This window comes from Pinus tabuliformis, chromosome 4_1 (genome assembly GCF_031772625.1).
Source record: "Pinus tabuliformis cultivar Carrire ecotype Pingquan chromosome 4_1, CPIR1, whole genome shotgun sequence".
Taxonomy (NCBI): domain Eukaryota; kingdom Viridiplantae; phylum Streptophyta; class Pinopsida; order Pinales; family Pinaceae; genus Pinus; species Pinus tabuliformis.
In genome coordinates this window covers 159,664,184-159,691,714 of record NC_142303.1, presented here as the reverse complement: position 1 = coordinate 159,691,714, position 27,531 = coordinate 159,664,184, and the positions used below count along the sequence as shown (strand labels likewise).

The 27,531-nt window shown below is 38.4% G+C and overlaps 1 pseudogene; it reads right to left on the bottom strand.

The window, feature by feature from the left end:
* Positions 1 to 540: 540 nt before the first annotated feature.
* On the bottom strand, positions 541 to 4,589 carry LOC149174678 (putative pentatricopeptide repeat-containing protein At5g52630 pseudogene; annotated as a pseudogene).
* Between the last annotated feature and the right edge of the window lie 22,942 nt (positions 4,590 to 27,531).

The window sequence follows — 27,531 nt, the reverse complement described above, 5'->3', positions numbered from 1 at the left end:
ATTTGGGGGTAGCTTCTTTCTTTTGGTCACCTATTCTTGCATAGGTGTAACATAGGTGTTACATATGAGGAACAGAACATGTTCACTATGGTTGAACTACCTAATGGGGATAAATGACTTTTCCTTGTATATGATTCTAGCCACCAACTTTTTGAGATAATGTTTGATAGTCCATATCATTAATTGTGTAACATTTCTTTTTATTGTTTTTCCAAGGAAAACCTTGTGGAACCCCTCCTTGTGCCTTACAATATCTAGATGGAGAGTGGCTCAACTTCCACCAACAATAACTATTATAACCCCAAGGGATTTGACCAGGTTTGAACTTATGACCTAGGGCCTCCCCATTGACACCATGCCTTTGGTATATGGTTCAACCAATTGAACTAACCCTTGAGGCTAATTCTGTTACATTTCATATATTTTAAGCTTCAATGATAATCTAAATCCAAGTATACATTAGTGATTATATTTTTTTATTTGAAAAATACATTTAATATTTAGAAACACTGAATCAAGAAGTCGAGGGGTATATACAATGGACTTATTTCCTCTTCCGTAGAGCTACTAGAGCTGAAATAAAGTCAAAATAATATATATAATGCAGAGTGTGAACATCGTTGATCAACAAGGCACCCTTGGCCAAGCCAACAACTTGGGATGTACCTCATCAACCCATATGGTGCAAAAAATGAACAAAGACATGGCTCAAAAACATACTTGTACCTAATCTTCCAAAGGGTGAATAAGGAAAAAACTTTCGAGCACTGTCAAATCCCAATGAAGGATGAGCAAACCAGATAATTGCAATCTCCAAACAATGTGGCACATCAGTGAAACTTTTCTTGAAGAAGAATATAGTAATGGTCTTGAATGAATGTCCAATGACTCTTGGAAAATTGACACTCCCAAAGGAGGCATTTCATCGTTTCAGCATGTTTTCTCCCATAGTAGTGCCTTCGATGGTCATGTGGGAGGGCTTTGAATGCGTCTTTTACATGCATATTTGGGCTTTTGAAAATGATACGAGTGAGCCATGGTGTATAGATGTTTCATTCCACCAGTTGTGTGGATGTTTTCTTGAAAGTCTGGGTGTGATAGCCAGAACTTTTCAAATCTGAAGGGTATTTTAATCAAGAACTTGGGATTTTCCAGCAGAAGACAGATTGGCCAATGGTTTAACCAATCCATTCTACATCATGGTACATAAGACAGATATCACTCGGGTTGCTCTGATAAAAAGCCAGTCACGTCGGTTTGAAGTTCTTTACTTGTTTTTGGTCTAATGCCAAAAGCTTCAAAGCATATGGTTACGAACCACTGACAGAATGCAGAATTTTTATATATCTTGCTTGTTTCCTTTGACATCACCAATAATCCCCACAAGAACAGAATCCATCATTGAAATGGTGAAACCGATTAGAATCTCTCACAATAATTTGTCGTTTGACAATCTTAGAGATGAACTTCGTAGCAGTATGGCAATCACCACATACACGAAGGTTTTTCATGATGTGAATAGGTGTTCCAGCAGGCATATTGATAAGGCCAAAAGCAATGGCTAACTTTTCACTATGGTAAAAGAGAATATGTTCCTTTTGCTCCATTTCTACATCATGCAAAACAAAGTTTGTATCAGGTATATACCCTAAGTCTTTCATCTGCCGACTTAATTCCTCTAATGTTGCATGTATTTCCTTGGTTTGTGGATGTGTGGTACTCCCTGTTAGAAATGTATGCAAGGTGTTGTTAACCTCCATCCAACTACAACCTGGCTCTTTTTTCAGCCCTCGATCTTTCATCATCGCTCTAACTCTGCGGACATCATCCCACCTGCCAACTACAGCATAAATATTTGACAGTAGCACATAGTTGCCAGCATTCTGTGGTTCCAATTCAAAAAGGTGTTCAGCTGCACACTTGGCTAGATCAACATTTGTATGAATTCTGCAGGCACCAAGCAAGGCTCCCCACACAACTGCATCTGGTTCCACTGGCATTTTATTGATAAAGTCCTTGGCTTGATCCAGAAGCCCAGAACGACCGAGAAGATCAACCATGCAAGCATAGTGACGAGGCCCCGGTGTGATGTGATAATCTCGACTCATGGTCTCAAAGTAATGCCATCCTTGATCTACTAGGCCAGCATGGCTACATGCAGATAGAATGCCAACAAAGGTGATTTCGTTTGGAATGGTGCCCGTCTTTTTCATTCGCTCAAAGAGTTGGAAAGCTTGCTTTCCACGCCCGTGTTGAGCATATCCTGCCAATATCGCATTCCATGAAACCACATCCCTTTCAGGCATTTTGTCAAACACCTGAAAAGTTTCTTCACTTCCACATTTCCCATACATCGTAATGAGAGAATTCCCTACAAAGACATCATTCTCAAAACCTCTTTTAATCACTTGGGCTTGAATCTGCTTTCCCTGTTTCAGTGTTGCCAAGTTAGCACATGCACTAAGAACAACGGTGAAGGTGGATTGGTTTGGTTTCATACTTTCCCACAGCATACGAACAAATAGTTTTAGAGCTTCCTCACCATTCCCGGTCTGAGCATATCCTGCAATCATTGCAGTCCATGAGACCAAATTCTGCTCTGGCATCTTCTCAAAAACTTTGCGTGCATCCTCAAGCCTCTGATTCTGCACGTATCCTGCAATCGTAGCATTCCATGATACAATATCTCGTACCCCCATGTTGTCAAATGCTTGTGACACATCCTCTACGCTCCTACATTTTGCATACATTGTAATAAGGCTATTTCCCACAAAAGAATCTAACTCAAATCCTGTTTTGATGCTATGAGCTTGTATTTGCTTGCCCTGTTCCAAAGCTGCTAAGATGGCACATGCGTTGAGAACGCTTGTGAAGGTGGATTGACTTGGCTTCACACCTGCTCGTTGCATCTGGGCAAAGAGACTCAAAGCCTCCTCTCCTTGACCATGTTGGGCATACCCTGCAATCATTGCAGCCCATGAGATCACATCCTGTTCAGGCATTCTGTTAAATATTTTGCGTGCACTGGCTATTTTTCCATTCTGGACATATGCCGCAATCATTGCATTCCATGATACAACACTATGCTCTGGCATTTTTTCAAATAATTCTTCTGCGGCTTCAATTTTCCCATTCTGAGCATATCCTGTAATCATTGCAGTCCATGACACCACATTCGGTGCAGGCATTCGATCAAACAAGTAACATGCATCTTCTAATTTTCCATACTGTGCATATCCTGCAATCATTGTAGTATGTGAGAATGCATTTTTCTCTGGCATTTCATCAAATTGGCGACGTGCATCATCTATTAGGCCAGACTTAATATAGGAATTAATGAGAGCAGTCCCAACAACAACATCTTCATGGAAACCTTTCTTAACAATGAGAGCATGGACATTCTTCACCTGTTCTGAAGGTTCTAAGTTGGAACATGCACTAAGAACGCTTGTAAAAGTAGACTGATCTGGTTGCGCACCTGCCCGATGCATTTTAGAAAATAACACTAAGGCTGCCTTACAATTCCCACTCTGGACATATCCTGCAATCATTACAATCCATGACACCACGTTTGGATTCGGTAATCGATCAAAAAATTCTTGTGCTTCTGTCATTCTCCCATTCTGAGCATATCCTGTAATCACTGCATTCCATGAAATAACATTCCGTTCCGGCATTCTGTCAAACAGTTGGTGTGCTTCCATCAACAAACCACCGCGAGCATATGCAGATATCATAGCATTCCACGACACAACAGTTCGTTCTGGCATTCTGTCAAACATATGACGAGCATCTACGACTCTACCATTCTGGGAATATGTTGTTATCATAGTTGTCCACGAAACCACATTTCGTTCAGGCATTTTATCAAACAGATGACGCGCATCATCTATCCTGCCATTTCGAGCATATCCTGCCATCAGCGCATTCCACGAAACCACGTCTCGTTCAGACATTCTGTCAAACACTTGCCGCGCATCGTCTATTCTACCCTCGCGGGCTAATTCTGTAATCTGTGTGTTCCACAACAGCACATCCCGGCGCGCATAGCGATCCTTGCTGTTGGTTTCCAATCCATACGTTATATTTGCTCCAACGGCAACACAGGAATAATAATTTGTATTCGATAATTTAAGCTCAGTACCATAACCGACCTGGGATGTATGAGATATGAGACCATTGATGAGTTTCTCGATATTAGGAAAACCATTCCAACTGATTTTTCTCGTGCAAAACATATCAGTTATGTGCCCACTATCTTATCAGCTTCTGCTGACAGCATATATAAGCTCTGGTAATTTTGAACCAGAGTGGCTAACCTGATGCCAGCCAGAGTGGATTTGGCAGTGTCGTATTTGGTTCCCTGCAATCCCTAGCAATTTTCATAGTTTTGAAATCGTTTGGGCATTATATTACAACTGGTTTAATTCTGATCTCTACAGTCTCTGAGTATTTAGGCTGACAATTCTGCACTCTGAAATAGGCAGATTTAATGAATTAAAAATAACTTATTTTCGAGATTCGCAAAGAAACGTCTGAAACAATTTGAAGCGCGACAGTCGTGAAATTGCTGGAAAAAATAGGGAGCAAAAGTATCGAACGAATTCAAAATTAAAATGGTCATGTTTATTAAGCTTAATTAAAATAGGGAGGAAATTTATTAAACAAATTAAAAGTTAAAATTTTCATGCTTATTAATCTTAATTCTAAACGTATTTAAGGATGGGCAAATTCGAACGAAAGAACATAGCGCATGTCGTTGATATATAGCGCATGTCGTTCAAAATAAATATTAGCAATATGAATGGTTATTGAGAAAATTTGTATTTTTAAAATCAAATATATTTACATATTTTAAATTTTGAAATTATATTTTTTTAATTAGTTTATTGTGTTTAAAGGTGTTTCCTAGTTCATTATGGTAGAGATGTTGTAATGTAATGTTTTGTTTAACATTTGACTCTATTAAATTACATAAAAAATAAATTAAATTAAAATAAAACAATTATTGCCAAGATAACACCCGTGTAAATGTTGTAATGTAATATCTTGTTTATTATTTTGACTTGATCAAATTACATAAAAATAAAAATGAAAATAAATAAATAATATCAATTATAATTATCAATACAAAAATTATATATATATATCTATATATATATATATATATATATATATATATATATATATATATATATATAATTTTTTATTCATGTTTTTCTTACCTAACCCAAGGGCTTGAACCCAAAAATCTCATGGGACAATTCCTCGTTAACAAGGCAATCCCCAATCCCCTAGAGCTATTATTATTCATATTTCAATTTCATATAATTGAAAAACATTTTTTGTTTTTCTTTACATAATTAGGTTAGGCTGTAAAATGTATTTTATTCATTTTGTTTTATTGATATAAATTAATGTAAATTTATTTTAATTTTGAAGTTATTTTATAAGAATTAAAAATAAAGTAAAATATAATTTTTTTGACATTTTAAAATGTAAAGTAAAGATGAATTATATTGATTATTTTACTTTAAATATGGCAAAACCTATCATAACTTATCATTGTTACCATTACTTAAGAAAAACCACACCAACTTCAAAATTATCAGTTATTAGATGTTAGTTGTTAATATAGGCTAACTCATCATGGTTACTTAAGGATAACTACACCATTAAATCTCCCCATGGTAGGTGCTTGAATAGGGGTTGTCCTCCTAAGCCCGTTATGAGATCCATCAACATAAATGAGGGTGACAAGTTGCCCTCCTAATGACATCATGCATGGATGCACACACAATGCACTTGGGGAAGTATGTTGGCCGGCTCATGGGAGGTTTCAGCGTAGTTGAAGGATGATTTGTTTGACGTCCGTCTTGTAGGGGAATTTTGGAGGTCATAATGAAAATTTATGGGAGAAGGCTTGTGATTCATGACACGGGATGGATGGAAATAGATTTAGACACCATCTTTATTGTCTCTTGCACAAAGAACATCTACCATCTATGGGTTTCTGCGAGATTTTATGGGATTTCTATTCCCGGGATGCATCCAAAAAATCTGAAAGGAAGTCAATTTATGAGTACCTATCGATACTCGAATGCATGTCAAGCTAACAGTGATAATCAACTGGAAACGAATATGCAAAGGAGACACCACCTTTGACATGCTATGAAGCAGACTCAGGCTTCTCAGGTTCAATTTTTCTATCGTCTCAATCTAGAATTATGCATTCTGAACTTCCTGATTGCAGCTTTGAATTCAAGAATTGAGTTAGTAATTTTCTGCTTATACATCCCCTCCCTCAGGTTGTTGATTCTAGGAGGTTTGTTTTTCCCCCCTTGTGACCACTCTACCTTTCTCTTTTTCCCCTCTTTTTTCTCTCCTTCTCCTACCTTCTCCATTTAATCCTTGGGAAACTCTGCCTCTACTCTCTTTGTTTGTATATCCTAGTTGCAAGTTCTTTGAATTTTATCTTAATTCATCTTTCCTTTTTCTACCCTACCCTCACAGAGTCTTTTTTGCCTCCCCTATGCTCGATATTTTTACACCTAGCTATCCACCTTACTTTGTTACTGATACTATGGCTAGATTTTGCCTCTCTGCTTCTCTAAAAGGTGGAAAGAGAGGATGCCCTAAACACTCCCCTACTGTTGATCTTCTCCCTTCCTCTTTCAATCAAACCCAAGCCCAGGCAACGACTCAAGAAACCATGGGATGATACATGGATATCATCCCTGCAGTGGCCCAGAGGGAAATTTTTTGTTTTGAAGAGAATGTTACACAACCTAGAAAATATATTCCTAATGGATAGGTTGACCAAGAGACTAGGGACTGGATACCATACTTGGGGAACTCTTCCAGAGCAATAACCACCTCATACATGCAAACCATTAATTTATATTGGCATATCAAGGATCTTATTGATAGAGTTGAAACCTAGTAGGAAATGATTATTTGCATGGTAGAATTAATCGACAAAGTTGACAGACTTAACTGGAAGGTAACAACTCTAGCCAAGAATTTGACAAATCTTGACTTTTCCTCCTCAAAAAATGATAGTGGGCCACAACTACAAGTTCAATTGGACTCTCCAGCTAAATGAAGATTAAGTGAGTTAGATACCTTAAACATAGTTCTCACAATGGAAAATGTAATTGGCATGTCTATCAGTTTTTGGTTTAGTTTTTCTACTAGCTTTATTTTCATTTTGATAGGAAACCAAATAGCACATAGAATTAGTAATCATAAAACTTTGAATAAATGTTATGGGTTAGGTTTCCCAAGTGGCAGACTAGTAACTAGTGACAACTATTTGTATGAATATTTTTGAAAGTGATATAAATGGCTTGATTCTACAAAAGTGGGCGGGCGGGCGAGGGGCGGGGCGGTGGAGGGAAATTCCATTCTTGTTAGATACTTTTGAGTTTTGTGTTGTTAACCTATTTCCTTAATCCAAGAAACATGAACACTTAAGAAATCAAATACAAATTTAGGTTTTAATTTATGACCAAAAATATGCAAATTTAGTCAAAGGAGAATAGCTCAAGTGGTAGCTAGCAAGTTTAATACCCCCTTCACCTGGGTTCTATTCTCTAGAGACATGTTAGCTTGTGCAACAAAAATTTAAACATGTTGAAAATCATGATGAGTAATTCCTATAAGCCCGGAAGGATAGAAAATTTTGAATATCTTGATATTGACGTGAATAGTGGCAATTATTGTGATTTGATATTCGGTCTTTTCCAAGACAATCCTTCAAAGTTACCAATTCACCAGTTATTGTTAAAAAAAAAAATAATGCAAATTTAACCTAAATAATTTACACATGAAAGCTGGTCTCCTTTGTGATCACTCTAATAGCCTAGTCATATGCTTTTTATAAAGCATCTAGGTTTATTCCCATTCATGAGATCCAATATTTTATCAATTTAGTCTAACCTCTTACCTAAGACAAATATATTAGTTCATTTAATTAATGAATAAATGTGTTCTACTATTATTAATAGTAAGTAAAATTCTTAATCAATTTTGTTATATCGAGAGGTGCTCTACAACCTAGTATAAGGGAGATGTTGTCACATTATGTAAAATTACATTAAAAAATAATAAAGAATTCTTGCATTAAAAAAATACAAAAAAAAAAAGATAAATACAAGCTAGCTTTAGAGTAAAAAAATGCAAGTCAACTTTAGAGTAAATTTATATTTATATTAATGAACAAAATTTAAATCAATGAATTTTGAATTCACATTAGAACAATCACTTTGTCTTTATCAATACAATGAGATAATCCAAATAATTAGCCATGGTATGTAATAGCACCACAAAAACCCTACAACAAGTAATGAATTGTCTTTCTAAGATATGTCAAGCATTCATTGTAACCTCAATTTATGTAAATAAACCTGTGAATTGTTACCTTCTTGCCTATGTATCACAAATCCATGTTTTGCATATCAAATATTGGAGGAACTAGTATGCTATGGACATTGGACAAGTTTTCTATCTACAAGCACACACTTGATGCAGGTTTTCCATATAATCATGGGATTCATCCTCAATTTCATCAAGTTTGCTAGGGTATTATACAAAGAGAACATAATGATGCAGTAAAACTAACCCACTTGGCATGTAGTAAAACCTCAAGCTTTAATAATGTGTGTGGTTGTAGTGGATGTTGTTGTGGTAGAATTGTGCATCTCATAACATGCAACTTTCCAAAATTGTAACTACATGCCTTCTCCACATATTGATGGTGCATGTCTTCCTTCACACTAATTATCCTAGATGAACTCACACATTGTCACTTTTACGTGCCATAACTCTAGAAAATAAGAATTTCAATGGAGATGTGATTAATTGATAGAAAATATGCATTACGGAAGGTTTTCTCCCATCCAATTTCAGGTGCACAAAAAAAAATTGAGTTAATTTGTTCCAAGTTTGATTTTGAAGTGTACTAGTTTGGTTCCTTGAATAATTGCAGTTCCAATCTTTAAATAATTTAGTAATATAACCATGTTAGACTCCATGTAGATTCAAACACTAGACAATTCTTCTGGTTTAAGATTAACATGTGAAGAAATCTGCAATATAAAAGGATTTACATGATATTTTTTTACTATTTCTCTAAATTTTTAAGATTCAAACATTAGATGGATTTAAAGTGTAATCATTTCAATTATTATTAAGAATGAAATACATTGTATGTACAAGTTACAACTTTGATTATTTTCCCGTTCCATTGATCAATTGGTTGTGGGTATGAACAACTTAACAACTATTAAGAATTCCCACCCCCCCCCCCCCCCCCACAATTATAACTAATCACTATACAAGGATCCTTTACATAAACCAATGCTAATATAAATCATGTAGATGATAGGCAGACAATACATGACTCTATCATCTTATTTCATGGGAAAGCAATGGATATAAAGTGTGTAAAAATTAGGTTAATAAGTTTTTTTAGGGTTATAGGAATTTCGACATGAATTTTAATTGATTGGGGTTTGTAACTAATCCATAAATATGGTTCAATTTTTGAGGATATTGATTAATTTAAAGTTGCTATCAATTAGGGTGTAGGTTTGGAGGGGTCAACATATTATCAAGAATGAGCCCAAAGGGGGCACACTCGCATGCATCCTCGTTTGGAGGACTTCACTAGGTGACACCAAAACCTAATGCTAGGCCCTATCCGGTAAGAAATAGCTCGAGCTAAGGGAGAAACATCCATGCAAGTATTCCCTCTCTTAGATATAGAGGTCTTAGTAGAATAGGTTGATTGGATCCCTGACATGGGGCATACCAGGGGCCATTTCAACTAGTACATACAAACCATCAGTATTTACTGCAAGATGAAATTATTATTGGGTTGAATGTTTGTCGACTGATAGGAGCATTTGGAATATGTCCTTCATTAATTGGAGTGCATTCATTACTATCTAAGAAACTTGGACCATAGATTAGACATAATCGAGAAAAACATTGGCATTCCCCCTATGGCGGAACCAACTCATGAAGGCTCTAAGGAGCCTATACATATTGCTTTATTGGATTTAGATCCCTCAGCATAGTGATCTCATGACTATGTTTTGTATGCCTTATCATACTAGTATTTCTAGGAAACATTGTCAGAGCACCCCCACCTATGTAAAGGACTCCCATTATTCTACACATACTCCATCCTCCGCATACTAAAAGCTCCGCACAAGGAAACATAATAATATTAATTGGATATTTATTCAGCCTCATCCCCAAGGACCTACAACCGCATCAATTATGGCATCATTGGGCAGAGCACTAACATAATTGTGTCAGTGTCAAAGCACTTATCAACATAATGACCACCCACAAAATTAGTTTAATTTTAATTTTAAAATGAATTTCAGGAACTAGCAAATATCGAAAATAAAATTCCCTCCACCAGGGGAATTAATTATGTCCCATCAAAGCTCCCTGAGTCAATTGAAAATTAGAAATAAGATTTTCTAAAAATTAGAAAATTATTTTTGAATTTAAGCAAAAATAGAAATATTAATCATTTTCCTAAAACTTCAGTTAAAATTGCAAAACACAACCAATAATGCAGAGTTAACACACTGTGACCGCGAGGCGAATTCTATAGTCCCTGGTGAGGGACGAACTAATAACATCAAACAAAAGTTGAAATTATATTTGTTAAAAAATTAAAATAGATTCATAATTCAACCATAAAAAAATAGTGATTTTACTGTTATGTCATGCCACAAGGAAAACTAGACAAGTGACAACAAAGATATTGCAAAGTTCTTTTGTCTATCAAAATTACCCAAAACAGAGTTACCAAATATATATCCCTAGACCATGACATATATTTGAATATACCAACATATATATTACAAATAACATTTGGGTATATAAACAAACCACAATTATACCACATAAAAAATTGTAAAATGAAATTCATAAAACATAAGCATAAAATTATAAGGAACCTAGGTTGTCATCCTTCCTCGGAAGAAATTGTTGGGTGAGATATTATGTGCTTGGTCCTAGTGAGGTACGTCTCCCACTGTGGAGATGTGTCTCTATATGTGACAATCAAGCACCTAGGCTGACTAAACAAGAGTGCAAATGATTTTCAACCCATGTGAAGAGTGCCAAATCCATCAAGTGATACTTCTCTACTATGTTACAATGACGTTCTGGCCCTCAACATTGAATACCGATATTGTATATCAAATTCCAACCCCTTCTTAGTTCATGAAACTTTCATTTACCTTATCATGAGTTAGTTTATTGCCTTCTTGTTGCATAATTGTCTTCTTGGTAAATTCTCATATTTCCATTTCAGTGAGTCATAAATCTTTGACAATTGTCACTTGAAAACAATTGTCATTCCTAATTTTATCTTTTCTAATCTCAAGAGGAAATGTAATGCAATATTTAATTTTATATATTTATTTATACATATTTTAGCATTATCAGATGATAACAAGTTAACTAAAATGAGAAATCAAGTTGTCATACAATGAAACTCATACTCTAACATTTATAGGCATCCATTAGACATCAAGCTAGCATAATAATTGAATTTCTTACCTTCGTAAAATCTTGGGTGAAACTCACCATGGGAAGCCATATAATATGGATCTCCCATAAGGTCTTTGTGTGTGTCACCTTCATTATTATCCCTGCCTTCGCTAGGGATTATAGCTTTCACCTTGTGGTCAAACACCCTTGACCTTATATTAGTTTGTGGAATTTATGTAGCTTTAACCAAAGTTTCCAGAAAATTGTTACAGATGAACAAACTGCAAAGATTTTCTTACAAAATGTATGGGTTCACTTTGGGTTTCCCACTTCTATTATTTATTGATTTCAATTTTTCGTAAATTTAAAATATATTTCTAATTTTCAAAATTCTTATTTATAATTTTCCATTGCCTTATCAAACATTGACGTGACATAATACCCCTTGTGGAAAGCAATTTAATTTCGATATTTGTCAAACATTGGAAAATAATTTTAAAATTAAAAAAAAAAAAAAGGAATTGTGCTAATGGTTGTTGTAGAGGCCCTAACACTATATATCATGTTTTTCATGATTGATTTGTAGGGGACACTGCAGTCTATGCTAATGCTCTGACCACAACAATTGACAATAGAGGTTTCATAGCACAGATTCATGGCTAGAGGGGAGACGAGTAATTTACGTAAACGAGGAGGGGGGGTCCACAAGGGGGGGTCCACACTCATGGTGGTCGACTCTATATATTCAAGGTCTTTTAACTTTTAATGCCATGAATAAAAAAAATGTCACTCTAATATAAACCCGCAATACTCATGTTCGATGCACCATAGTGTTATCACTAATATCTGCTGTAACTTACAATACATAGTATTCAATGGTCCCCCTTTAATCCTTATCCCCTTATAACTGGTTCTTGAGGGGGGCTTCGACTCCTTTTAAGACTTATTTCTAATTATTTTTTTATTCCTATCAAATTTATTTCTTTCATTCAAATTCATTTTTTCTTGATCATATATCGATTGTGACCACCTACTTAGTGCTTTGTAGTGGTCAACCACCTACCTCAGTGCTTTGTAGAAAATCCACTGAGGTTAATAATCATGAGGGAAATCTTTTGATCAAAGTTACGTTAAACTTGAGAGTGGTAAGGCTAAAAGATGGAGGTAAGGCTAAAGCATTCATGCATGACCTAAGGATGTGGATTTCAAGTGAGGTTGTGAAAGGGTCTTTCAGGGATAAGATTGAGATATCAACCATTGATGAGAAGTTTAAAGCAGGCATGGGCAAGGTGATTGATATCGCCCATCTCCATCGCATAGACAACTACCCAAAAAGTCACAATTTAAAATAGTCTGACCAAATCCAATAGTTCACGCTGTTAGATCCAATGGCTACTTTTTTCAACATGCACCAAAATGCCAGCCGGTTAAACACAACTTTACAATCCGATGGGATCTGATGACGACCATTCATCGAATCCAATGGTCATGATACACCTCAAGTAGGAACATGCACACACATTAACAACCATATTGTTACTTGATGTGATGTAACAACCTTGAACCAACGAGATCAACAATTTACACCCACATCACGCATGAACCTAATCGAAGGTTAAGCCATAAATTTTACCTGACACATCCAAAAATCAATATTTATTTCATGAAGTAGCTGAAATTTTCCTCATAAGGGATTGCTCCCAATGATTGCAGAAGATTACACACTGTCTATTTTAAGTTGCATCGTTGAAAATAGGATGTGTCCCATGGATTTTATTAAATCAAATTGAATGCAGAGTTATCTAAGATTATCAGAGTGTTTTCCATATCCATAGGCATTGTCGTCAGGCTTACACACTTTTTATATTATTCAACTCTTGAAACAAGCACTCGAACACCAGGGATCACTCGTTTCCTAGATACTATATGATTATATCTAACTTCGGTTTTCCTCAAAAGCAATAAATTAGATGTCATAGTCTAATGCAATCCTAGAATGAAGCATTGTCGCAAACTTTCATTTTGAACCCCACAGACCTTGAATTCAATTGAAGCTAAACATGTTGAAAAGTAAAGTGTTACCATTATTGATTTTGTGTAGCATTCGAAGGTTTTCCCTCGTGCCAGTAGGCCTCCTAAGTTGGCCTAGAAAATTTATGGAAATTAAAATAAAATAATTTTACTTTTGGGTTTTATGTAGGTTGAAAAGGGACAAGTCGGCCCTACCATGAAAGGGAGTGTCCCTTGGGGGTAAATGCACTCATTAGACTTGTATATATATACACATAATGTGACACTTCAATTGTCTCACTCAATCATCACCTCTCTTATATAGAAGACACTCGTACGAGAAAAAAGGGGATGAAATGGCTAAAGTTTGGATTTGGTTTTTAGGACAAATTTGTAGGTATTTTATTATAAATCTTGTTGAAGAAGAATTTCTCCTAGAAGAAGAGTTGTTGGGTTTTCTCCCAAATTTGGGTTTCCTAAGGAAAATTTGTTGTCTCTATTGTGCATGGTTGTCTCTTTATGATCTTATTTGCTTCTACTATTTTTGTTGTATTATAGTTGATGCTATGATTGATGAATTGAAACAATAACATATTTATGCTGAGGCTATCCATATTCATTATCCTTCTATCTCCTACCATCTTGATCCTATTCTGTCTCCTACCACTTTATACATGTCATTACTCGTGTTACCTTTTCTTCAACAATTAATTCTTTCCATTACATATGTGAATTACTTTGAGTGCTCAATTCTCTTTGGGCTACCATTTCCTTCCTGGTGCTTACTCTAAGTTTTCTTGAACTCTTAGGGATCTCCCTTTTTCTTTGAAGGTTTTCAATGCACGCAATTAATCAATCCTAGTGATGCCCCTTTCTTTTTGTGTAAGTTAGAGATTTATATTAACAGAGAAAAACTATAGTACAAAAATTTTGCACTAGCAGATCGAGGCCTGAAAAATATGAGCCAAACATTCTGATTCCCACCTCTAAAAACCACAAAAATGGCTATCACCTGCACACCACGCAGGGTGGCTGTTTCTACTATCTAACACTGCTTGTAAATAGAAAATACTGACACGAGGACCGCAATCCTTCAACCCGCATAGACTATGGTAATAACAAAATCCCATATTTTGGGAGACCAAAGAAACCGATCAGGATATATGCGCATTCAGGAAGAAGGATGAGAGATAACAACAGAACCCAAGAATTAAGGAGACTGCCCGAACCTGCTCATCGTATCCAAGGCCTGTTCCAGCACATGGCTGTCAACTCTTGCTTGCAGGGAGTGATAGCTGCGGCATTCCTCCTGCTTTTCCTGCAGGCCTCCAGTTTGTTTTGCATCTGGACTGAGCGTCTGCCTGAGGAGCTTTATGAGCACCGTAACTTTCTTGGACAGTGAGTCAACCATCTCATGCACTGCAGTGACTTTGAAATCCAAAGCTTCATAAATGGCGTAAAGACTTTTCATCTGTGCCTCCGGGATCACCTGGTCATTCTGGGGGAGCTTTTTACTGTCTTCCGTTGCTTCCAGAGCCCGCGCCAGCAGGGTTTTGACCCTCCAGCTTTCCGCTTGTGTACGCACAAACTGAGTTGCGCGCTTCGTGACTGTGCCAGGATCTTGAAGCCAGTCGACTTCCTGCGCTATATCCTTCTCCGACCGCATTCGTTCTTCTTCTTTCACCGCGGCCTCCAATTCAGACAGCTTGCGTTTGTTCTTCACCGCTGTCCTGGTTTCATACATCTCCCTTGCTGTTTGGAGTTCCATGTTCGCCTTAACACTGCGGCAGCCATCACCTTCCATACTTATCCTAACACTTGCAGCGTAAGACCTGGCGCTGAGAGTCGAAAATGGATGAACCGGAGCGATGCAGTGCAAAATTATGTTCCTGGCTATGCCTCCACTCGCTGCTAAATAGTTGCTTTGGAGGATATTGCTCATGACCACCCGATTTGCCCGAAACGACGTGGATGTACTGACATTATTGTTGCTGCTTTGAAATGTGTTTTCCGAGTGGTGTATCCAACCTTTCACATTAATGTTGCCTCCTCCTTCTCTAATCAGAGAATGCCATGTGTCCTCCAACTTGCTGTGGTGACGGTGGTGATCGTTGCGGCCCATCATATTAGATTTGTTTCCTTTATTCCCCTTCTGTTGCCATAAACGCACCAGAATTACCTGTCCTTCTGTTTTCTGCCAGCTTTTAATGTCCGTGCCCACTTCTTTGTTCTTCATCATGAAGAGAAACCCGGTGTCAGAACGCCTTCCGGTTGAGCCCGGTTGGCAATATCCTTGTCTTGTTCGGCCAGCTGGATGCACTTCCTTTTCAAGTCTGGGCAGTTCACCTGCTGCCAACAGCTGTCCCATTCCCTATTTTGATTATCGATGCCATGGTTTGCGAGGTGGTCCGCAATCGCATTTGCTTTGCGCCTCACCGCCTGGAAGACTAACCCTCTCATACCGCTAATCAACTCAGCTATGTTTTCCGTCACCTTTGCTAATCTCCAATGCTTCGTGGCTTTGCTTGCTTTGGTTCCGCTATAGATTCTCTTAGCCACAGAGATTACCAGGGCAGAGTCTCCTTCAACCACCGCTGTATAATTCTGCATGTCTCTTAGAATCCGTAGTCCCTGTTCTAAAGCTGCAAACTCCATTTCATTGTTCGTCCCCTCTCCCAGTGCTTTGCAGTAAATATGAAGAATGTCTCCTTTATGGTCTCTTATGATTCCTCTAATGCCCTCCATCCTAGGGTTTCCTCTGGATGCGCCATCAAAATTCAACTTCAGCCAGCCCACCGGCGGGTAAATCCAACTGCTGGACTCAGACTGCGGGCTTTGCTGGCTTCTCGACGTAGCCATGCTCTGGTTGGTATGCAGCTGGAAGAGTTTTAGAATCCGTAAGTCACTAGATGACGACTTCTCATTAGTTTCCTCTTTTACTTTTACTTGAATTAACTGTTTAATGTTTCTCATGAGAGTGTCTATGGCATGCTCTGTGTTTCTGTATTCATCTTGGAATATTCTCCTGTTACGCTCCTTCCAAATGGTCCATGTTAAAAACCCGGGCATAACTTTCCAAATGCTGTTGACCCTGGAATTTTTTGAGAAGTTTTTTTGCCAATTTTGTATAGTATCCTGAATGGACTCCCTATTTCTGTTAGAGTTTAGCATTACACCCTCCGCCCAATTCCACAAATGGCAAGCCCAGTCACAGGAATTAAATAAATGATTCATTGTTTCTTCCTCTGCCATGCACATTGGGCATCTGGACGGCCCATGAAAGCCTTTGCTGCGTAGATTTTCCCAAGTCAAGGTTTTTTTCCTCATTAAAAGCCAGAGGAAAGTTTTAATTTTTGGCCAAAACAGGCCATCCCACACGTTATGACTCCAGGGTGAAACCTCCCTATGCTCTGTAATTTCTATTGGTTTCCTGGCTTCCTTGAGAGAGAAATTTCCATTACCCTTCATTCCCCATTTGAGCTAGTCCTGTTCATCCGTATTCCTTATTTTCCTTTTGAGTAATTGGTCATTTAGATGCTTTGAACTGTCATCTTCCCCATTGCTGTTATCCAAGTCAAATTTTATCCATTCTCTCCAGATGGTGTCCCTGTTGTTCCAGTCCCAGTATTGGTTAACTCTGTAACGACCTTCGTGTTGAAATTTCTGCTTGAGCTGATCGAGTTCAGGTTTTTCCAGTTTTGGGAGCTGCTGCCATGGATCTTCCCAAAAAAGCGCTGAATGCCCATTCCGGATCTCCCAGTAACTGTTTTCCTGTACCAAGTTGCGATTTTTTCGAGCAAGATTCCATATGGGTGATCCCTTAGGAACCTCCTGAAGCCTAATAAGATCATTACTATTGTGTTCGGGGGTATATTTCTCTTTCCAATGTCTTGCCCAGGGGAGATGGGGCTCTTTTATCCATCGCCACCAGAGTTTGGCTCCACAAGTCATGTTGATGATTGAAGGATCCACTAGATTTAGGCCTCCCATAATTTTTGGTTTACAGAGTTTATGCCATGCTACAAGCGCCCATTTTTTCTTCTCCCCATTACCATTCCATAAAAAGGATCTTTGGATTGATCTAATCTATTGGAGGATGCCCTTGGGGGACAGCAGCAAGGAGAGAAAGTACTGAGGTATAGCTTGCAGAACAACCTTTGTGAGAACTAGTCTCCCCGCAAAATTAAGTGCTCTGTACGTCCAGTGCTTGCACCTTTTCTCCAGGTTAGCTATAATTCTCTCCCAGTGCACTTTTTGCCAGGGTTTGAGAGTTAGCGGTGCTCCCAAATATCTTGAAGGTAGACACCCTTTTTTGAACCCAAGTATATTAGAGAGGTGCTTCTGAATAGCTGGATGAGTATGGAAGAAGTAAATTGTGGATTTGGAAAAATTGATTTCCATTCCGGATGCCTTGCTGAAAAGATCAAGGATTTTCTTATAAGCTAGAGCCTCTTTCACTGTGGGAGTTCCATGTAACATCGTATCATCCACAAATTGTTGGTGTGTTGTTGCTGGCAGAGATTGGATAGGCTGAAGGCCCTTGATTTTCCCCTCTCTTCTTGCTTTGGCTATAAGTCTACTGAGACCTTCCATAAGAATAACGAACAGGAAGGGGGAGAGAGGGTCCCCCTGTCTGATTCCCCGAGTAGGTGAAAAGGGTTCAGAGGGAGATCCATTGACAAGGATTGAAAATCTGGTTGACTTAATAAGGGCTAAGATCCAATTGATCCATAGTTTGCAAAAACCAAAGGCTTTTAGAATGGCTTCTAGATATTGCCAACTGACCTTGTCATAGGCTTTTGATAGATCAAGCTGCATTAGCATTCCTGCTAATTTCCTAGTTTGCAGGGTGTGAATCATTTCTTGAGCTAGAAGAATATTGTCTAAGATCTGTCTCCCTTCAACATACCCGGATTGCTCTTCTGATATGAGGCCAGGAAGAATAGGCTTGAGTCTATTAGCTATAACTTTTGAAATAATTTTATAAATGACATTACACAGAGAAATTGGTCTGAACTTCTCAGGAGAGTTTGCTTCTTCCATCTTTGGGATAAGCGCTATGAAGGTTGAGTTGAGAGATTTGAGGATGGTGCCAGATTTTCTAGAGTCCTCAACAACTTCCCATATCTCATGCTTTACTAGGTTCCAGCAGGCTTTGTAAAAATTAATAGTGAAACCATCCGGTCCAGGGGCCTTATCACTAGGCATACTGCGGACAACTTCCTCCACTTCCTCTAAGGTTATTTCTCTGCTAAGAGTTGAGTTCTGAGCTCCGGTGATGGTTTTGGGGATGGCTGAGATGAGCTCCTTGATGGCATCCTCTCTGTTTGCTGACGGTTCCTTGGCAATACTGCTGAAGTGCCTGGTTAGTAAAGCCGCTATGTCTTGGTGATTCTTTAAATTTTCACCATTCTCATTCTTGAGTTCCAGAATTCTATTCGCACTTCTGTAATCTAGTGCAGATCTGTGAAAAAATTTGGTGTTCTGCTCACCCTCTTTAAGCCACCGAATCCTGGATTTCTGCTTCCAAAGAGTCTCTTCCTGTTGACAACGTGTATGCCACTGACCAGTTAGAACCCTTTCCTGCTTTGCAAACTCTTCACTGTTGTGCCCTGAAGCCCACGCTTTGTGAATCTGTTCCAATCTGTTTTCTATCAAGGTTTTTTCCTTAAAGATATCTCCAAACTCCATAATTTTCCATTCCTTGATTTTGGCTTTTGTGTACTTTAGTTTCTTCTGAAGGTTGAACATTTTGGAACCCCCTCCAATCACTGGTTCAGACCACCATTTCTCTACCAGATTGAGGAAGTTGGGGTGATCCAACCAAAAATTTTCGAATCTGAAAGGTTTATTCCGGGGGGTACCATGGATAGCTGCTATTAAGGATATTGGCCAGTGATCAGATCCTCCACTTGGAAGGATATCTAATTCGACTAGAATACCATTCATAATTATGCTCTCTGAGATGATAAATCTATCCAGACGAGAGGCAATCGGCCTATCTCCCCCTCGTCTATTATTCCATGTATAAGTGCCACACTTAGGTGGGATATCCACCAGTTTGGCGCTATCAATGAAACTTGTAAATAATTCAACATCCTTGCTAAGTTTTCTTATTCCCCCTTTCTTCTCCAGAAGAGTAGTTATCATGTTAAAGTCACCCCCCATGATGCACTTGGAGTGAGGATGTCTAGAAATTAAACTTGACAGGGACTTTAAAAAAGTTATTTTATCCTCTATCTTCTGGGGTCCATAAACATTTATACATAAGAAGGATTCAGAGTTACCTATGGGCTGGGCTTCCACGGCTATAAAAGCTCTGGTTGCTTCTGTTGATATGATCTGAAGCACTCTTGAGTCCCACAACGTGACTAGACCTCCTTCTCGCCCCTGACTTTCTACTTCCATGTAGTTAAGGTGGTTTCCAAGCTGCTTTTTGATGTTAGCCATGCTTGTATTACTGCTTTTAGTTTCTTGAATGAAAAAGATATCCGGTTTTTCTTTCTAAAATTTTCTTTTCAGAATTCTCTGCTTTGCTTGGCTGTTTAGCCCTCTTGCATTCCATGATATGATTTTCATGATTAACTAGAAGAATTATTGGTAAAAAGAGAAGGCATCTAGAGCTTTCATCTTCCCTGAGTTTATCATTAATATTGCAAGCTCCTGCAGAGCTTCACCACTTGTTCTCCTTCCTCTCTTCTTTTTTTGCTTAGATCTTGTTGAGTTGTGGAGAAGCCTCTTTGGTGGGTTCCCAGCTCCTCTTGCTATACCTAACTTTCGACTTTGTCTTTCTAATTCTGATTTTTTCCTTGCAATGAATAACTCATTAACCTTTCTGATTTCTTCTTCCGACACATTTTCTATGCCTCGAGATTTCCTGTTTTCTACCATGACTGGTAGGTTCATTCCTTCCTTTGCTAGAACTTCCTCCAGTTCTAAATCATTGCTTCCTCCATCGCTGGTGAGCATATTTGCATCCTCCTCAGGTTCTTCTATTTGCTCCTTCATTTGGACTTCGGTGCTTATCATGTTTTCTTCTGTTTCTTTTGTAGTTTGCCCTGTACTATCGATTGGCCCACCATTGGAGGTGAGAGCTTTATTCGGATCCTCTGAGTCTGTGTCTAACTCTAAGACTTCAAAGGTATTCCTGTGGTATCCTCGTTCTGTTTCTATTCTGTTTGGTCTTCTTCGGTTGGCTCTTTGTCTTATCTTGGGTTTTACAAAGTTATCTCTGCCTCTGTCTGCTTGCTCTGTTTTAATGACTTCTTCTTGTTTGTTCAGATGACATTCCCTCATTAGATGTCCATGCTCATGACATTTTCGGCAGCGAAAAGGAATTTGTTCATAATCTATTGCTTGGAAGTAATCCTCATCCCTGTACTCTAGCCATAGACCCTCATGTAGAGCACCAGAGACATCCATTTCCACGCATATTCTTGCACATGAGGTGTATTTTCTTTGTATTGTCGCTTCTGAGGCCTTGACAAAAGTACCCAACCGATCCCCAATTTGTTTCAGTGCTGAGATACCCCAGTAGTCAATGGGCAGAGAGAACAACCTTATCCATACTGGTACCTGAGTGAAAGTTTCCTTTTCTGGAACAAAATTTGGTTTCCATGGCCGCATGTAGAGACCCGCTGAAGCTAAGAAATATGGGCCTCCATAAAAAATTCTGTCCTTGTCCTCTAGGTTGGTAAAAACTACAGTAAAGAAGCCTTTTGCTCCTAAGTGTAGTTTCACATCGCCCTTGGGTTTCCAGTGTTTTCGTATCCATTGGCATAGAGCTCTTTCAGATGGCCATAAACCCATAAACTTGCAAATGACTGCATGCTCTGCCATGTGTTCTCGATAAGCTTGGATCTCCGGATCTACTATGACAACTCTTAGGGTCTCTGCTTTTTTAGGTTTGCAGGTTCCGCTCGCTGTTGGGTGGTTGCTGGGGTTCGAGCTGGTTTCACCTTCCGTTCCTTCTTTCCCCTGGGGGTCTTCCTTTTGTTCCCCCTTCTCCTTTGACTGCTTCTCATTGTGATCCACGAGTCTTTGTCCTGTAGTAGTATTTTTTCCATTATTCACCAGTCCCTCAACTTCTTTTTCATTGATTTGAGGGTTGCTACTTGGTCCTCTGCCCTCTTCTTGTTTTTTCTCCTTGTTTTTCCCGCTATTCTGCTTGAGTCTCTCATATCCTGAAATTCTGACTCCTTCCTGCGCTGTTGGTTTCTGCTTCTGCATGACTATTTGTTTGAAAGAAGGGGTCCCAATGGACCCCTCGTTGACCATCTGTAGGGTCAGATTTTGTCCCCTTCTGAGCAAAACCGCTAGCCTCGATCTATTCGCTTCCAGCTCTGTGTCTGTAACAGTGCCCAGAAACCCTAAACCTCAAGGCGCCGCCATTGCTCCTGAATCTTTTCTCGCGATCCTCCAAGACAACCAATTACCCCTCCCCTAGTGATGCCCCTTTCAATGGCATGCACTGGTAGCCTTTTATTCAATAATTTGTTGTTCTTGAAATTCTCTTTGTATTTTATGCCAAAAGAAAATGCATCTCAAGGACTGTAGAGAATAGAGTCGGAAATATAGTGGATTTGAATGTCTATTCATTTTCTTGCTACGAGATATATGAGCTTTATTTTTTGCATCTTGTATAGATATGGAGAATGCCCTCTTCGTATGATTCAATTTATTCTTTTGTAAAGTTATTGATGAATTGATTCTTCATTCAAATTGTCCAATGTAGGAATTTATTCTTCTTCAACTATGATGTTGATCTTTTTAAAAGATTTCCTTTATAATCTCACTTTAACTCTTCTTGCACTTTAAACATATAGCATTAATACCATCCAAATATTTATGGTCATAATAATAGAGTTGAAGGATTTGAAGAAATCCTAGTGATGCAATGAAATGTAGCAATGTAGCTTAATCACATATTGGCTTTCTGATTGTAGAAACATTTTCATAATTTTATTTAGTAGTAGTTCTTTGCAATCATAAAAGGATCTATGCATGAAATGATCCTTTGCAACAATTTGTACTTGATCATCTATTGAGCTAGATTTATTCATATGAAAGTTACAAATAGTGTGGTTCAGATGTCGACCTCATGATGATTCATGATGAAGACTTCTAGAAACTCGACATAAAAATGAATAAATCTGCTTCTCTAGACTTTATGGTAGCATCTTTTTTTTTGCTTTCACATATATATGTTTGAAGATATCTCAGTTTTTCTTTCTTCATAGATCAAAGGTTAGTTGATTGAAGTTGTTTTTCTCATGAGGAAGATGACTTGATCTTATAGTTTGATGATAGTCCTTTGTTCTTGTTGCTTCTTGACTACTTCAAGTTCTTGACATAATCATATGCTTCTTGTTCCTCTTCTTTACACCTTCCTACTCCTGTGATCTCCCCCTTAGATCGTGCACTCAATTTCATATTCTCTATAACATTTTAGGTTCTCCTTTTGAAGTCACATTAGTGAAAATAATTTGCAGGAACTATCCCTAACTTGTTTCTCATATATTCAAATGGTTATCTAGCAAAAGGCTTTGTAAACATATCTATTATTTGTTCTTTTATGGGTATTACTCCATTTTCATTGTTTGCTCATACACTTTCTCTCTAATAAAGTGGTACTTTACAGGGATATGTTTATTATTTGAATGAAGCACAAAATTTTTCAAAGTGCTTATTGCTATTCTATTGTCACATTTAATAGATATAGGTTCTTTGAAATTTACCTTCATATCTTGCAAAGTTTGTTTCATCCACAACACATGTGCGAAACAAGCAGAAGTTGCTATGTATTCAAATTTTGTTGTAGATAGAGAAACTCACGTTTGTTTCTTGCTTAACCATGTAACTAGAGAACTCTCCTAAGTAGAATGCTCTGCCACTTGTACTTTTTTTTCCATCCACACAAATGGCCCAATCTGCATCTGTGTATGTTGTCAATGTAAATTCCTTCCCTTTTGGGTACCATTGTCCATAGTCTATAGTCCCTTTCAGGTATCTGAATATCCTCTTCGCAACTAATAGATGATTTTGTTTAGGTGTTGATTGATATTGTGTCACTAGTATGACTGCCAACATTATATCCGGACTATAAGCTTGTAGGTATAACAAACTTCCTATCATAAATATGTAAATATTTTGATCAACATCAGGGGATTCATCATCTGCATATAGTTTACATCCAATTGTGATGGGAGTTGAGACAAGTTTAAAGTCATCCATTTGAAACTTTTTCAACATATATTTTAGGTATTTCATTTGAGAAATGAATATGCCTCCATATTTTTGTAGGATTTGTAGCCCTAGCTAAAAGGTAAGTTCTCCAATCATTGACATATCGAACTAAAACTTCATCTTTCCAGCAAACCATTTTACTAGATGATCTTTATTGCTGCCAAACATAATATTGTATGAAATGAATGAGGGAAAGAATTTTAACCCCACCCAGTGGAACCGGGCTAGGACCTACCCGCTATAATTCCAGAACGAAAGTGATTTAGTCACCTAAAACGAACAAGCGTATGTGAATGAAGAGAGGGATTGATAAGAGAAAAAAAGGTTATTGAAAAGATCCAGTACATTAATATCACCTAACTGGTGAGGCAAATGATAGACAAACAAATTAACACCACTGCACCAAACGGGGATGTGAAGGAATAAAAACTATCGATTTCCATGCACACCTTACTACGACGCTCGTTGCACCCACGATTTCGCCTTAGTTCACTCCTTTGTCGTGAACTAAGTAATAAGCTGAGTAGCCCGTACTACATCGGTCGATAGAATGGTTATTCTGGAGTGCCTGACTACAGTTCAGAACAACCAACAAATTGAGGGAGAGGGGAGTGGGTCAATCTTAGGTTTTCTAGTCTGAATCCCATCCCTATTCTTCCATTTCCAACACATGTTGATTCTTCGCCGCCTAGTTTCGTTTCATAGTTGAAGCTTCTATTATACCATAAATAACCCTCTATCTTATTGATTGAGGGCACGATCTCTAGACTAGATCTAGTAGGCTACGGTCATTTATTGGTTAATACGCGATTCATTGGATTAAGGAATAATTTAGTCGGCCCATGAAACCATTACCAGGTAAGGAAGGTCGGATTCTACATTGGTAAGTTTCGTCAGAGAGAGCCCTCCCTTTTCCATAAATCACTAGAACTGAGAGCGAGTGCTCAGCTTTAGCTTCGTTGTCCGCTAGTATCCCTAATGAATTCCATTGCTATAAATTACTTATGGGTAGGGATATTTTCCCCTACTACTTGTAGCTTGTCCCGACTACTACTATTGGAAATAGATGAATGCACACTTTTTGACAGGCCCATCCCTCCCTATTGATAGAGGAAGCATACCAGTAAGTAGTATAGTTCGAGTCATTGTACCCACTACGCTTGGCAACCACCTCTTTATTCCTAGTTTAGGAGTCGGTCCTACTAACAGGGCCTTGGATTGGTGGAAAAACATAATCACAACTCAGCCGGGCAAGCTCTTGTATCTTCCTCAATAGGGCCACCTTTTCTTCAACTTCCTTAAATGTTCCTCACTAACTACTTATTGTTTGTTGGGCCTGATTCCCTTCAGTCAGGAGGTCAGTTCTATCCTCTAATAGAATAGTCTGACTCGACAACATCACAATATGGAAACCCACGACGAAATTGTCTTTATTGAAGCCGGTCTAGCCATAGTTAGTTCATGAACACTGTCTGTTCGTTAGGCTGCAGAATGGGCAAATCTAGGCAACTATGATCTATAGTGAGTGTCGTAATTTTCACAAGGACCCCATATCGTTATCATACCCGAGAGATGAGGAAATTGAGCTGGACTTAGCTCCTCCTCTCCTGAAACCCTATTTTTGAAGGTACTTGTCCAGTCTACAGTACCATGCCCATGGTGTTTGTTTAAGACCATACAGTACCTTCTTTAACCTGCAAACATAATTAGAATTATTTGATAGTAAAAACCATTCTGGTTGTTCCATATATACCTCTTCCTCAATTTCTATGTTTAAAATGGTAGACTTGACGTCCATTTGGTATACTTTGAAATCCTTGTAACAAGAAAAAGCCAAAAAAATCTTGATTGCCTCCACTCTCACAACTAGTGCAAAGTTATCTTCATAGTCAAGACCTTATACTTGTGAGTACCCCTTACACACTAGTTTGTCTTTGTTTCTAAGAATTTTACCCTAGTAGTTCGTCTTGTTTTTGAATACCCATTTTGTGCCAATGACATTCTTTCCAATTGGTCTTGGTGTTGGTTCCTAAGTCTTATTCTTTTAAATCTGGTATAGCTCCTTGTTCATAGAAACTATCTAGTTTTTGTCTTTACTTTCTTCAACAAAGTTCTTTGGTTCAATCTGTGACAATGTAGAAATGTGAATTTGATTTGATTTTTCTACAAGTTGCCTCCTTCTTTGCACTCCTTCACTTTTAGCTCCAATGATTTGACTTTCAGGATGATTCTTTTGTGCATGTCTTGAGGGACCTTTTGAATGATTCTATGTATTTTCTAATTCTTCATCTTATACTTCATTTTCTTTACTGTCATAATGATGATGATCTAGAGGATTGATAAAATTTGTGTTCTTGTTCTTATCAAGTAGCTCTTTGTCAAACTTTACATCTACACATTCCAAAATCTTATGTAGTATTTTATTATAACATTAGTATCCATTAATTTTTTATTAATATCCCAAAAATATTCCCTCATCTGATCGAGCATCAAACTTTTTGTTGAAGTGGCTACAACCACCCTCCAAAATTTTGGCCTGCACCAATTTCGGAGCCTCCCCTAAAAAGTTTCTCTTGATGATTGCACACACTCGGGCTCACTCCTTGAGCTCTTGTGATTCTTTATATTCTCCTTGTTTTTTCACTGCATCCAAGTCTCTACATGTTGATGTCTAAGTCATGCTTGCGACTGTGTTCTGGTTATGCTTAAAGTCTTTGCTTTGTATGTGTTTTGTTCGCCATGAAAGCATCTGTCACACTCACACACGGAGTCACATTCACTGTCGCGCAAGCATCATCTCGATCATGAACGATTAATCACGAGTGTCGCACTTGTTGCTTGCACCGTCGGTTAGTCATGTTGAACATGTGTATCTGGATGGTTTGGTCATTTCGTCGTCAAGTCATGTGAGTGTGTGTTCATATGATCACCTATGCATCTTTTGATTATTCACACACTTATCCATTTTTGCTGAAGTTCTAGCGACCAGACTCCTCACTGAAAGCCAGACCATCACCCTACTTTCAACTCGATCAAATGTCAACCAGAACAACGCAGAAGCACCAAGCTAGTCCTTTCAAGCTGCACTGCCTGCAAGAGGCTCAATCAACTCTCATGCTGGCCACCCAGATAATCGACACAACAATCAGCCCGGGACTGACTCCCCTCAAAATTTGCTCAGAGGCCATTGAACTCACCCATTCAACTGACTAAGGAAATTGTGCAGATAATCCAGACAGACACCAAGTGCCCATCCCTATCTCCTTCAAAAAATTGTGCAATTTTCCCAGTCAGTCATCCAGATAGTCGACTGACTGTTCATCTTAGAAATTGCGCAGTGATCATAAGCAGACCTTCCACTGTCCATCAGTCAGCTTAGCTCAGAAATTGTGTAGGGATGATCAGCAGGCCGACCCCCTAGCCTCAGTGTAGTCTTTCCAGCCAACAACTCCCAGCAGCAGACTGCTTGTTCCCTCCAGGAATTTCGCAGTTTCTACTGCTAGTGACTGAGCAGCCAACTGCTAGTTCCCTCTGGGAATTACGCAGTTTTGGCTGCCAGTGACCCTAGCAACCAACTGGTAGTTCCCTTTGGGAATTACATAGTTTTGGCTGCCAATGGCCCCAACAGCCAACTAGTAGTTCCCTCTGCGAATTCTGTAGTTTTGGCTACCAGTCTCCCGGGCAGTTCCCCAAAAAACTACACAATCCCTACCTGCTGACCTTTCATGCAGCTCGGCTCGTTCCTCTAGAAAATTG